Below are 12,806 nucleotides of genomic sequence, written 5' to 3'. Positions count from 1 at the left end.
GCTCATGACATTGTTCGAATTGGCTTGAAGCCCACATGCACAATTCGTTACATTGTTTTAATTGGCTTGAAGCCCGCATGCACAATTGCTGATTGTCACATGATCTTTATGATCTTATATGTTGTTCCCCACGTGGTTTTACTTCCCTAGTTCGTGGCTGGTGCTTCTGTCTCTGCTGTCATCCTGTGTGGAAGCTGCACTGTTAACCCCTGAAGTCCTGAAGGGCACCTATGTTACCCTTCACTAAAAATCCACTTCACCCTCATCATTTTGAGCACCTCTATTAGGTTTCCTCATAACCTTCTCTGCTCTAAGGGGAACAATCCCAGCTTCTCCAATTTCTCCACATAACTGAAGTCCCTCATCCCTGGTACCATCCTGGTCAACCTCCTCTGCGCCCTCTCCAAGGCCTTGACATCCTTCCTAAAGTGTGGTGCCCAGAACTGTACACAAGACTCCAGCTGAGGCCAAAACCCTGCAGCTGTACAAAACCCTGGTTAGACCATACCTGGAGAACTGTGAGCAGTTCTGGGCACCACATCTTAGGAAGGATATATTGGCCTTGGAGGGAGTGCAGCGTAGGTTTACCAGAATGATACCCGGACTTCAAGGGCTAAGTTACGAGGAGGGATTACACAAATTAGGGTTGTATTCCCAGGAATTTAGAAGGTTTTAGATCTGATCGATGTTTTCAGGATATTAAGGGGAACAGATAGGGTAGATAGAGAGAAACTATTTCTGCTGATTGGGGATTCTAGGACTGGGGGCATAGTCAAAAAATTAGAGCCAGACCTTTCAGGAGTGAAATTAGGAAACACTTCTACACACAAAGGGTGGTAGAAGTTTGAAACTCTCTTCCGCAAATGGCAATTGATGTTGGATCAATTGTTAATTTTAAATCTGAGATTGATAGGTTTTTGTTAACCAAAGGTATTAAGGGATATGGGCCAAAGGCGGGTGTATGGAGTTAGGTCGCAGATCAGCCATGATCTCATTGAATGTTGGAACAGGCTCGAGGGGCTGAATGGCCTCCTCCTGTCCTATGTTCCTAACTAGTGATTTGTAAAGGTTTAGTGTAACGTCCTTGTTTTTGTATTCAATGGCACTATTTACAAAGCCAAGTGTCCCATACGCTTTCTGAACCACCTCACCAACTTGCCGTGGCACTTTCAAAGATTTGTGAATATGGAACCCCAGGTCCCTCTGGTCTTGCACCCCCTCAAAATAGTCCCATTTAGATTATACGGCCTCTCCCTGTTGTTTCTCCCAAAGTGCATCACTTCACACTTATCCTCATTTAATGTCATCTGCCTTGTGTCTGCTCATTTCACAGTCTGTCTCTGTCCTTCTGAAGTCTGCTACTACTACACTCACAAAACTTGGCAACATAGTAAATAGTATCATCCGTAAACTTTGAAATTGTTCACCTATACCCAAGTCCAGGTCATTTATATATAACAAGAAAAGCAATGGTCCTAATTCCGACCCCTGGGGGAACCCACTGCATACTTCCCTCCAGTCAGAAAAACATCCCTCAGCACTGCTCACTGCCTCCCCTCCCTTAACCAATTATATACCCAAATTACCATCAGCCCTTTAATTCCCTGTGCTTCTATTTTCCGAGTAAGTCTCTTATGTGGTACTTTATCAAATGCCTTTTAAAAGTCCATATATACAACATCTGCTGCACTACCTTCATCAACCCTCTGTTACTTCATCAAAGAACTCAATCAGGTTAGTCAGACAGGATTTACCTTTAACAAATCCATACTGGCTGCCCCTTATTAAGCCATGCTTCTCCAAGTGAGAATTAATTTTGTCCTTGACATTGGTCTCTAGTCGTTCACCCACACTGACATTAGACTGATTGGCCTGTAGTTGCCAGGTTTATCCCTCTCCCCTTTTTTAAACAGGGGTGTAACATTTGCAATCCTCCAGTCCTCTGTCACCACTCCCATATATCTGAGGGAGATTGAAAGATTGTGGTCGGAGCTACTACTAACTCCACCCTAGCGTCCCTCAGCAATCTAGGATGCATCCCATCTGGACCGGGTGACTTGTTAACTTTGAGTGATGACAATCTATTTAGCACCTTTCTATTTTTATCCTATCCAATTTATCTACCCCCCCTCCTCTACTGTGACATTAACTTCATCCCCTTCTTTTGTGGAGACAGATGCTAAATACTCATTCAGTACCTCAGCCATGCCCTCTGTCTCTGTATGATGAGCTCCTATTTGGTCCCTAATCGGCCCTACCATTCCTTTAACTATCCTTTTACTTTTCATATGTTTATAGAAGATTTTTGGGTTCTCTTTTATGTTACCCGCTAATCTTTTCTCATATTCTCTCTGCCCTTATATCCTGTTTCAATTTCCCCCGCACACTCTGTATTCTCCTGGTTTTTGACTGCATTCTGTACCTGACATTTGTCGTAAACCTGCTTTTTCTGCTTTACTCTAACCTCGATGTCCTTTGTCATCAGGAGCTCTAGCTTTGGATGCCCCATCTTCCCTCCTTATGGGAATATGTTTGGTTTGTACCCGAACTATCTCAGCCTTGAAGGCCTGCTATTGGTCATTCACTGTTTTCCTGGACAATCTTTGTTTCCAGTCCACCTGTGCTCGATCCCTTCTCACATCACTGAAATTGGCTCTCTTCCAGCTGGGTATTTTCACCGTTGATTTTTCTTTGTCCCTTTCCGCAACTACTTTAAACCTAATGATATTGTGATCACTGTTAACCAGACCCCTCCTGTCCCAGAACCGATGAGAGACCCTTTAAATGTTCTGACTGTAAAGAGGTTTCAGAGTTCATCCAACCTGCTGAGTCACCAGCGAGTTCACACAAATCCTCAAAGACAGGAAGATGTTTTAGAAAGGCTGGTGGCACTAAAAGTTCGCAGCCATCTCAGAGTAGTGTCCCTTTAATTACAATCTCGCAGAACAAGAAGAATCGCTGTCCCTTTAACTACCACAAATCCCTGTGTGGAGGAGAGGGGGAGATACAGTCTGTCCCAGTAACTGTCGCAGAACAGAATAAGCGACCCTGTACCATAAGGGCTTGACCCTCCGCCACTCCCTGCTTTTCCTCAAGTGTCTCATCCTTAACATTCTCATCCTTGTTTTCAAATCCCTCCGTGGCCTCGCCCCTCCCTATCTCTGGAATCTCTTCCAGCCCCTACAACCTTCCGAGATATTTGCGCTCCTCTAATTCTGCCCTCTTGAGCATCCCCGATTTTAATCGCTCCACCATTGGCGGCCGTGCCTTCAGTTGCCTGGGCCCTGAGCTCTGGAATTCCCTCCCTAAACCTCTCCATCTCTCCACCTCTCTCCTTCTTTAAGATGCTCCTTAAAACCTACTTCTTTGACCAAGCTTTTGGTCATCTGCACGAATATCGCTTTATGTGGCTCGGTGTCAATTTTTTTTTTATAACGCTCCTGTGAAGAGCCTTGGGACGTTTCACTACATTAAAGGCGCTTTATAAATACAAGTGGTTGTTGTTGTTTCCTGAAACTAATAACAAATTCCCCAGACGGAAAAAAACTTGTACTTTTACTCCCAAATATTAAAAAGTTTGTTCTACAGAAGCACGAGATTTATCTGCTTTTATTGATGAATTTTAAAAGTCTCTATTAAAACCTGAGCCAGTGTGTTGTGAGATAAAGAGCCTTGTGTCCAATGCGGGGAATAAAGGCCCACAGCCTCCCCGGGCCCCGGGCCCTGAACAAGGGACTGGAGAAACTCGCTGCCCTGCGGCTCAGACAATCAGCCGGTGCTAGTCCCGCCCCTCGGGCTCCCCGATTGGTTGGAGGACCCACCGCCCACTCGCTCCTTCAGCCCCGCCCCGCTCGCTCCCTATTGGTCAGAAGCTCCCGTTAATCAGGCCCGGGTCACGTGTCCCTCACCGACTTTACAAAGAATGCCCCGTGCGGTCGCTGGGCGGAGCTGCAGGTCGGTGGGAGCGGGGTCGGTAGATTAATAAATTGCGGGTAGGCAGCGCCGCAGGGTTTATAAAGTTGGAGAACGGCCTGAGGCCCGAATGAGATCCCGCGGCCCGGTCTGTGTTCCGCCGGACGGCAGCGGTGAGGCTTTTTCTCGGTGAAAGGCCCGGGTTACGTGCCGCCATCTTGGTGGAGGAAACACGGGCCGGTTCCCCCTGCAGCACAGCGTATGCGCGGCCATCTTCTCTCCTCCTGAGGTGGTCCCTGGGCCCGAGGATGACGCGCTTCCGCAAACAATGGGTTGTCAGGTGACTGATGAGCGTGGCACCAGGAAACCCGGACAGGAGAAACCACAACTGGATTGACACAGCAGAGCCGCCAATCCAGAGCTGGCTTGTATCAGGGCGGGTGCTGGATGTGGAAGTCGGTGCCTGGCCGCCTGTGTTGATCTTTTTGTTGCTTTAGTTTGAGCTGGAGTGGAGATGGAGCAGAAGCTGCTGCGTTTAACCCCCAGTAATCCTGAGCCCAGGAGGACCCAACAATTTGATGGCGAGGACGTCATTTCCGGCTGTGCAGTGCCGCAGGGCGCTACCGGCTACCGCCGCCGCTAACCACCAGCTGAATATCGCGGGAGGCACAAAGCAACCCAATTTCACCCCCTTGTCCAAGTAGTGAGCGGCCTCCTTATTCTTCCCACCAAAACACACCACTTCACACTGACCAAAAGTGAAATTCATTAACAAACCACCTCACACTGATCTATAGTGAAATTCATTAACACACCACCTCACACTGATCTATAGTGAAATTCATTAACACACCACCTCACACTGATCTACAGTGAAATTCATTAACACACCGCCTCACACTGATCTATAGTGAAATTCATTAACACACCACCTCACACTGATCTACAGTGAAATTCGTTAACACAGCGCCTCACACAAATCTATAGTGAAATTCATTAACACACCACCTCACACTGATCTATAGTGAAATTCATTAACACACCACCTCACACTGACCTATAGTGAAATTCTTTATCACACCACCTCATACTAATCTACAGTGAAATTCATTAACACACCACCTCACACTGATCTATAGTGAAATTCATTAACACACCGCCTCACACTGATCTACAGTGAAATTCATTAACACACCACCTCACGCTGATCTATAGGGAAATTCATTAACACTCCACCTCACACTGATCTACAGTGAAATTCATTAACACACCACCTCACACTGATCTACAGTGAAATTCATTAACACACCGCCTCACACTGATCTATAGTGAAATTCATTAACACACCCCCTCACACTGATCTACAGTGAAATTCGTTAACACAGCGCCTCACACTAATCTATAGTGAAATTCATTAACACACCACCTCACACTGATCTATAGTGAAATTCATTAACACACCACCTCAAACTGATCTATAGTGAAATTCATTAACACACCACCTCACACTGATCTATAGTGAAATTCATTAACACACCACCTCACACTGATCTACAGTGAAATTCATTAACACACCACCTCACACTGATCTACAGTGAAATTCGTTAACACAGCGCCTCACACTAATCTATAGTGAAATTCATTAACACACCACCTCACACTGATCTATAGTGAAGTTCATTAACACACCACCTCACACTGATCTATAGTGAAATTCATTAACACACCACCTCACACTGATCTATTGTGAAATTCATTAACACACCACCTCACACTGATCTATAGTGAAATTCATTAACACACCATCTCACACTGACCTATAGTGAAATTTATTAACACACCACCTCACACTGATCTACAGTGAAATTCATTAACACACCGCGTCACACTGATCTATAGTGAAATTCATTAACACACCCCCTCACACTGATCTACAGTGAAATTCGTTAACACACCGCCTCACACTAATCTATAGTGAAATTCATTAACACACCACCTCACACTGATCTATAGTGAAATTCATTAACACACCACCTCACACTGATCTATAGTGAAATTCATTAACACACCACCTCACACTGATCTATAGTGAAATTCATTAACACACCACCTCACACTGATCTAGTGAAATTCATTAACACACCGCCTCACACTGATCTATAGTGAAATTCATTAACACACCACCTCACACTGATCTACAGTGAAATTCATTAACACAGCGCCTCACACTAATCTATAGTGAAATTCATTAACACACCACCTCACACTGATCTATAGTGAAATTCATTAACACACCACCTCACACTGATCTACAGTGAAATTCATTAACACACCACCTCACACTGATCTATAGTGAAATACATTTGCCAATTACACGCCCATTCTTAAATTTATTAATGTCTTCTTGCATTTTGTTTTCCTCAGTATTAACTCTACCTCCCAATTTGGTGTCATCGACAAACTTTAAAATTGTTCTTCTGATTCCCGAGTCCAAATCGTTTATGAACAACAGTGATTCCAGCACCGATCCCTGTGGAACACCACTTCCCACCTTTTGCCAGTCTGAGTGGCTGCTCCCAACCCCTACTCTCTGTTTCCTGTTTTGTAACCAGTTTGCTATCCATAAACAGTATGTAAGATTGACAAGATGACCAAGGTCAGGCCGTGTGGAGTGAAGGGCCAGGCAGCAGAATGGATGGAAAGCTGGCTCCAAAACAGAAATCAGAGGGTGGAAGTTAAGGGGAGTTTCTCGGACTGGCAAAAAGTGAGAACTGGTGTCCCACACAGATCCGTGCTGGGACCACTGGTGTTCACTATCGTTTGGACTCAGAAACTAGGGGCATGTTGCTGGAATTAACAGATTACACCAAGTGTCTTCACACTGTGCAAACGATCCATTGTGCTAAGTGCGATAGAATTTGAACAGACCTAGCAGCTGAAAACTGGGTACCCATAAGGCGCTGTGGGCCATCAGCAGCATTCATCCATCCATAGGGGAGGGCCCCATAGGCACGAGCATTAATCCTCCTCTGGGGAGGGCCCATCGGCCCAAGCATTCTATTCAAGAAAGGAGGGAGAGCAAAAACAGGGAACTACAATCCAGTTAGCCTGACATCAGTCGTGGGGAAAATGCTGGAATCCATGACTGAGGAAGTGGTAACAGGGCACTTAGGCAGAGTGAACATGGTTTTATGAAAGGGAAATCGTGTTTAACAAATGTATTAGGTTTTTTAAGGATGTAACTGGCAGGGTAGATAAAGGCGAACCAGTGGATGTAGTATATTTGGATTTGCAAAAGGCATGCGATAAGGTGCCACATAAAAGGTTGCTAAGCAAGATAAGAGCTCGTGGGATTGAGGGCAATGTATTAGCTTGGAGAGAGGATTGGTTGACTGACAGAAAACACAGAGTAGGAATAAACAGGTCAATTTCCGATTGGCAGGCTGTAACTCATGGGGTGCCACAAGAATGTTTGGGCCTCAGCTATTTACAATCTATATCAATGATTAGATGAAGGGATCGAGTGCAATGTATTCAGGTTTGCTGACAATACAAAGCTAGGTGGGAAAGTAAGCTGAGAGGAGGACACAAGCAGCCTGCAAAGGGATGTAGACAGGTTAGGTGAGGGGGCAATAAGATGGCAGATGGAGTATAATGTGGAGAATTGTGAGGTTATTCACTTTGATAGGAAAAATAGGAAAACAGTTTTTTTTTAAATATTGAGGAACTATTAAATGTTGGTGTTCAGAGAGATTTCGGTGTCCTCGTACAGGAAACAACGAATGTTAGCATGCAGGTACAGCAAACAATTAGGAAGGCAAATGGCATGTTGGCTTTTACTGTAAGGGGGATGGAGTACAAGAGTAAGGACATCTTACTACAATTGTACAGGGCATTGGTGAGACCACACCTGGAGTACTGTGCACAGTTTTGGTCTCCTTATCTAAGGAAGGATATACTTGCCTTGGAGGTGGTGCAACGAAGGTTCACTAGATTGATTCCTGGGATGAGAGGGCTGTCCTATGATGAGAGATTGTGTAGAATGGGCCAATACTCTCTGGAGTTTAGAAGAATGAGAGGTTATCTCATTGAAACATACAAGATTCTGAAGGGGATTGACAGGGTAGATGCTGAGAGGTTGTTTCCCCTGGCTGGAGAGTCTAGAACTAGGGGGCACAGTCTCAGGATGAGGCGTCAGCCATTTAAGGATGAGTTGAAATTTCTTCACTCAGAGGGTTCTGAATCTTTGGAATTCTCTACCCCAAATGGCTGTGGATGCTGAGTCATTGAGTATATTCAAGGCTAAAATAGATAGATTTTTGGACTCTAGGTGAATCACGGAATATAGGGATCAGGTGAGAAAGTGGAGTTGAGGTCGAAGATCATCCATGATCTTATTGAATGGCAGAGCCAGCTCGAAGAGCCATATGGCCCACTCCTGCTCCCAATTCTTATGTTCTTATGTATGTTCTTAAAGCACCCCATGGGCAAGGGCCACATAGCTCTGAGCATTAATCCACCCCAGGGCCCCGAGGGCCTGAATATTAATCCACCCCATGGGCAAGGGCCACATAGCTCTGAGCATTAATCCACCCCAGGGCCCTGAGGGCCCGAATATTAATCCACCCCTGCTGTACGTACATAGAATTGACAGCCTAGAAACAGGCCACTTGCCCAACTGGTCTGTGCCAGTGTTTATACTCTACACGAGCCTCCGCCCACTCTAATGACCTCTCCCTACCCTGCCCTCATTTTCCTTTATTCCCTTCTCTCACAGATACATCAACCCTGCTCTTAAATGCACCATTGCTATCTGCTTCAGCCACTCAGTGTGGCGGTGAGTTCCACATTCTCACCACACTGTGTGTGAAGAACTTCCTCTGAACTTCTTTATTTGATCTGTTAGTGACGATCTTATATTTCTGCCTCCTTGTCTGGCTCACCCATAAGTGGAAACAGTTTCTCCACATTTACCCTATAAACCCCTTCATATCAATCAGGACTCCTCTTAGTCTTCTCTTCCAGAGAAAAGAGCCCAAACCTGCTCAATCGTGCCCGAGAGTCGCATCCTCTCAATTCTGGTAACGTTCTTGTCAATCTTTTCAGCATTTTCTCCAGTGCTTCAATATCCTTTTGTAGAGTGGAGACCAGAACCGCTCACAGTGATCCAACTGTGGTCTCACCAAGGTTCAATATAAATTGAACATTACCTCCCGGCTTTTGTATTCTATTCTAGAAATGGGCCCCAGTCATAGAGTCATAGAGTCATAGAGTAATACAGCACGGATAGAGGCCCTTCGGCCCATCGTGTCCATGCCGGCCATCAAGCCCTGTCTAATCTAATCCCATATTCCAGCATTTGGCCCGTAGCCTTGTATGCTATGGCATTTCAAATGCTCATCCAAATGCTTCTTAAATGTTGTGAGGGTTTCTGCCTCCACAACCCTTTCAGGCAGTGAGTTCCAGACTCCAACCACCCTCTGGGTGAAAAAGTTCTTTCTCAAATCCCCTCTAAACCTTCCGCCCTTTACCTTGAATCTATGCCCCCTAGTTATTGACCCCTCTACTAAGGGGAAAAGCTCCTCAGCATCCATCCTATCTATGCCCCTCACAATTTTGTACACCTCAATCATGTCCCCCCTCAGCCTCCTCTGCTCCAAGGAAAACAAACCCAATCTGCCCAGTCTCTCTTCATAGCTGAAGCGCTCCAGCCCTGGTAACATCCTGGTGAACCTCCTCTGCACCCTCTCTAACGCGATCACATCTTTCCTGTAGTGTGGCGACCAGAACTGCACACAGTATTCCAGCTGTGGCCTAACCAGTGTTTTATACAGCTCCATCATAACCTCCTTGCTCTTATATTCTATGCCTCGGCTAATGAAGGCAAGTATCCCATATGCCTTTTTTACCACCTTATCCACCTGTTCCGCCGCCTTCAGGGATCTGTGTACCTGCACACCCAGATCCCTCTGACCCTCCGTCTTGCCTAGGGTCTTTCCCTTCATTGTGTATTCCCTTGCCTTGTTAGACCCCCCAAAGTGCATCACCTCGCACTTTTCCGGGTTAAATTCCATTTGCCACTGTTCCGCCCATCTGACCAACCCATCTATATCGTTCTGCAGACTGAGGCTACCCTCCTCGCTATTTACCACCCTACCAATTTTAGTATCACCCGCGAATTTACTGATCATACCCTTTACATTCATATCCAAGTCATTAATGTAGACCACAAACAGCAAGGGACCCAGCACCGATCCCTGTGGTACCCCACTGGCCACAGGTTTCCAGTCACAAAAACAACCTTCGACCATCACCCTCTGCCTTCTGCCACTAAGCCAGTTTTGTATCCAATGTGCCAAGGCACCCTGGATTCCATGGGCTCTTACCTTCTTGACCAGTCTCCTGTGCGGGACTTTATCGAAGGCCTTACTGAAATCCATGTATACCACATCCACTGCGTTACCCTCATCCACACACCTAGTCACCCCCTCAAAAAATTCAATCAAATTAGTCAGACATGATCTTCCCTTGACAAAGCCATGTTGACTATCCCTGATTAATCCTTGCCTCTCCAAGTGGAGACAAATTTTGTCCCTCAGGATTTTTTCCAGTAATTTTCCTACCACTGATGTTAGGCTCACTGGCCTGTAGTTCCCCGGTTTTTCCCTACTACCCTTCTTGAATAATGGTACTACATTAGCGGTTCTCCAGTCCTCTGGCACATCCCCTGTGGCCAGAGAGGTCCTGAATATATGTGTTAGAGCCCCCGCAATCTCCTCCTTTGCCTCACACAGCAGCCTGGGGTACATTTCATCCGGGCCTGGGGATTTATCCATTTTTAGGCCAGCTAAAACCGCCAATACCTCCTCCCTCTCGATGTTAATATGTTCGAGCATATCACAGTCCCCCCGCCCTATTTCTATGTCTACATCGTCCTTCTCCATAGTGAAAACAGATGCAAAAAATTCATTTAGAACCCCTCCTACATCTTCCGGCTCCACACACAGATTGCCACTTTTGTCCCTAATGGGCCCTATTTTTTCCCTAGTTATCCTTTTACCCTTAATATACTTATAAAACATCTTCGGATTTTCCTTTATTTTGCTCGCCAGTGTTATTTCATGGCCCCTCCTTGATCTCCTAATTTCTTTTTTAAGTATCCCCCTGCACTTTTTGTACTCCTCTAGGGCTTCCTCCGTCTTTAGCCTTTTGTATCTACCAAAAGCCCTCCTTTTTTTCCTAATCCATTCCCGTATATCCCCTGACATCCACGGTTCCCTGTGGTTTTTGGAACCACTCTTGACCTTTATGGGAACATGTTGCCCTTGTATGATCTCAATCTCCCTTCTGAAAGCCTCCCATTGCTCCGATGCGGATTTTCCTACAAGTAGCTGATCCCAGTCCATTTTGGCCAGATCCTGCCTTATCCTATTAAAATCGGCCTTCCCCCAATTTAGAACCTTTATTTCCGGCCCATCCCTGTCCTTTTCCATGACCACCTTAAATCTTACCATATTATGGTCACTATCACCAAAGTGCTCACCTACTAGCACTTTTTCCACTTGGCCGGCCACATTCCCTAGAATTAGGTCCAGTACCGCCCCCTCTCTTGTAGGACTTTCTACATGCTGGCTCAAAAAGCTCTCCTGGATGCACTTTAAGAATTCTACACCCTCTGAGCCTTTCACACTTTGACTATCCCAGTTAATATTGGGGAAGTTGAAATCCCCCATTATTATTACCCTATTATTTGCACATTTCTCTGAGATTTGCCTACATATCTGTTCCTCTATCTCCCCCTGACTGTTTGGAGGCCTATAGTACACTCCCAGCAAAGTGCTTGCCCCCTTTTTGTTTTTAAGCTCCACCCATATGGCCTCATTAGAGGACCCTGCTAATATATCATCCCTCCTTAGTGCAGTAATTGACTCCTTAATTAATATTGCGACACCCCCTCCTCTTATACCTCCCCCTCTGTCTCGCCTGAAGATTCTGTACCCCGGAATATTGAGCTGCCAGTCTTGCCCCTCCCTCAACCATGTCTCCGTGATAGCAACAATATCATACTCCCATGTGTTTATCAACACCTTCAGTTCATCCACTTTATTTGCAAGACTCCTTGCATTAAAATAGATGCCATCCAGCCTTGCCCTTATATATTTGCCCTGTCTACCAAGCTGTCCTTTCTTTGCACTCTTTATGGCCTGTTCAACTTGTGTTGCTACTTTTATGTGTCTGTAATCACAGATCTCTTTGCACCTTTCTTCCATTTAATTCATTCCCTTCTAACAACAACAACAACAACTTGTATTTATATAGCGCATTTAATGTAGTAAAACGTCCCACGGCGCTGCACAGGAGTATTTTAAGACAAAAAAAATTGACACTGAGCCACATAAGAATAAATTAGGGCAGGTGACCAAAAGTTTGGTCAAAGAGGTAGGTTTTAAGGAGCGTCTTAAAGGAGGAAAGAGAGGTAGCGAGGCAGAGAGGTTTAGGCAGGGAATTCCAGAGCTTAGGGCCCAGGCAACAGAAGGCACGGCCACCAAAGGTTGAGCGGTTATAATCAGGGTTGCTCAAGAGGGCAGAATTAGAGGAGCGCAGATATCTCGGGGGGTTGTGGGGCTGAAGGAGATTACAGAGATAGGGAGGGGCGCGGCCATGGAAGGATTTGAACACAAGGATGAGAATTTTGAAATCGAGACGCTGCTTAACCGGGAGCCAATGTAGGTCAGTGAGCACAGGGAATAAGTGGCCTCCTTATTCCTCCTACCAAAATGAACCAGCTCACATTTTGCAATATTGAGTTTCATTCCCCATTTATCTGCCAAGTCTGCAAGCCTGTTTATGTTTTCCTGTATTTTGGTGCAGTCCCCAACATTATTAGTTACACC

At 45.5% G+C, this 12,806-nt stretch overlaps 1 protein-coding gene and 1 long non-coding RNA gene across 2 annotated transcripts in view; both read right to left on the bottom strand.

The window, feature by feature from the left end:
• Positions 1-12,806, bottom strand: part of LOC147084213 (uncharacterized) — a 746,547-nt gene that overhangs the window by 187,723 nt on the left and 546,018 nt on the right. The window lies entirely within an intron of this gene.
• LOC147084220 (uncharacterized) overlaps positions 1-12,806 on the bottom strand; it is a 29,638-nt gene that overhangs the window by 5,918 nt on the left and 10,914 nt on the right. The window lies entirely within an intron of this gene.

The sequence above is a fragment of the Somniosus microcephalus genome, unplaced genomic scaffold (assembly GCF_052327205.1).
Source record: "Somniosus microcephalus isolate GS21.2 unplaced genomic scaffold, FLI_Smic_1.0 unresolved_chr9, whole genome shotgun sequence".
Lineage (NCBI taxonomy): Eukaryota > Metazoa > Chordata > Chondrichthyes > Squaliformes > Somniosidae > Somniosus > Somniosus microcephalus.
The sequence above is the reverse complement of the archived record's forward strand: the minus strand, read 5'-3'. Positions and strand labels throughout refer to the sequence as shown.